Source organism: Chaetura pelagica, unplaced genomic scaffold (genome assembly GCF_000747805.2).
Source record: "Chaetura pelagica isolate M959 unplaced genomic scaffold, ChaPel_1.0 scaffold394, whole genome shotgun sequence".
NCBI lineage: Eukaryota > Metazoa > Chordata > Aves > Apodiformes > Apodidae > Chaetura > Chaetura pelagica.
The window spans coordinates 1,524,498-1,526,382 of NW_009952966.1; the positions used below are offsets into that span (position 1 = coordinate 1,524,498).

Below are 1,885 nucleotides of genomic sequence, written 5' to 3' on the forward strand. Positions count from 1 at the left end.
TTTTTTAAATAAAAAAGACCCCAAAAAAACAAAAAAAAAAAAGGAAAGAAAAAAAAAAAAGGAAGAGAGGAGAGGAGAAACTGACGGGAGATATATACTTATTTAAAGAATTCAGAGGAACTGGACACGCAGCTGGGAAGTTCACAGGTTTTTGAAACTGAGCTTTTTTTTTTTGTTTGTTTGTTTGGTTTTTTTTTCCTGCGAAGTTCACTTTAATACAAGAAATTTGATAAGAGAGGCGGGCCTCCTTTCACCCTGCATCAGGTACTTGAGTTTAACAACCACGTCTGGGATGGCGACAAAAAGAAGAAAAAAAGGGGAAAAAAAAAAAAAAGAAAAAAAAAAAAAGGGAGAAAAATGACGAAGAAGAAAAAGGGGAAAAAAATAATAAATAGGAAAAGAGACAATGATTTCTCTGCGAATTTCTAATGGGAAACTGTCCGGGATACTTCCTCCAGCAGCATTCCGGGTTGCATGTATTTGTATTTCATTGATGGAGTCCTTTGATTCACTTGCACTTCACCCTCATCGTTAGTAGAAAAACAAACCAAACCGAGCAAACCGTGGCTGGGTTCTGTCTCTTTTCATCTCGGAGGGAAGCAGGAGGAGAGAGGGGAGATCAAGCACCACCTTTCCCGCTCTCAAATCTTTGTTGGTCGTTTTGCTGTCCCACCTCTGAAATAAAAGGCAGCGGCGGGTGCCTCCCTGTGCTGGGGCTCTCTTGTCCTGAGGGCAAAACCAACAGCAAAAAAAAAAAAGGAAAAGAAATTAAAAAGCGAGTATTTAATCCCCAACCACCACTCCACACCACGGCAAAGTCCAATAAGAGGTACTGGCTACATGTAAAATATGTTGATACACACGAACAAAGTTTATTTTGGCTATGACTCGTGAATTGATAGTAGACTTGTCAAAGCGTTTGCATCTTATCTCATAAAGGTGTATCTATTCACGTAACCTTGTGATCTATCATTTCTGTTTGTTTGCTATGGTTATGATTTGAGAGACGTGAAGCTATTTCAGCTGGGGTACCCGGCGGTGGGTGATCCCAGTTTGCCAGCAGCCCCTCGTGCTTCTTGCCAAGAGGGAGGGAAAGCTCTTCTACGCGGACTTCGGCACGGACGGGCTTTGTATCTATTTGTTCTCCATGAAAACGAAATTATTTATATTGACCATATTTTTTCTAGTGTATTTTAAGTTATTTTAAAAAAGGGGGGGGAAAAAAGAAATACAAAAAAAAAAAAAAAAAAAGGGGGGGGGGGAAAAAAAAAGATGCTGTGATTACGTTTGTTGTCAGTACAATATATTTTGTTTCACTCAGGTTTGCTTCACCTTTTTTTTTTAAATCCATTTTCGACGTCACGGATTCTCAATAAGTGCCAAGTAATGAATTTAAGACACTTTGCGACCTATTGACTGAGAAGGGTAACGTTTCAGCCGGCGGTTCCCCGTCCCCTCGGGTACTGCTCCTATCAAACCACGGGTGTTTTTTGTGCTCCTTCCCTGTGTTTCCCCCTCCCGCAGAGCCCGCACGTCCCTCCCCGCGCATCTTCCGCTCCCTCTTCGCCTCCGTTTCGATTTGGCTTTTTCCTTTTTGTTGTGTTTGGTTTTTTTTTTCATGAAGAAGGACACAAAAAAAAACCAAAAAGAGCAAACCCAACTAGACCGGTGGGAGTTCCATAAGCAATTGTGTCTTTACAAGTTCTGTCAAGTTCCCTCAGGTAATAAAATCGAGGAAAGCGTAAACGGCTCGAGATATTTTCCAGGGATTTCGCACCTCCCGCCACCATCTCTCTCTCTGCGTGCCCGGGAAAGCTCCGGGCAGAGCCCCGGGCACGTCCTGCCTGCCCCGCAGGGTCCCACCCGGCTCCCGCTTCTCCCCGTC

General features: G+C 43.1%; 1 protein-coding gene across 1 annotated transcript in view; it reads left to right on the plus strand.

The window, feature by feature from the left end:
- The window catches only part of SHOX2 (short stature homeobox 2), a 13,408-nt gene that overhangs the window by 7,364 nt on the left and 4,159 nt on the right, over nucleotides 1-1,885 (plus strand). The window lies entirely within an intron of this gene.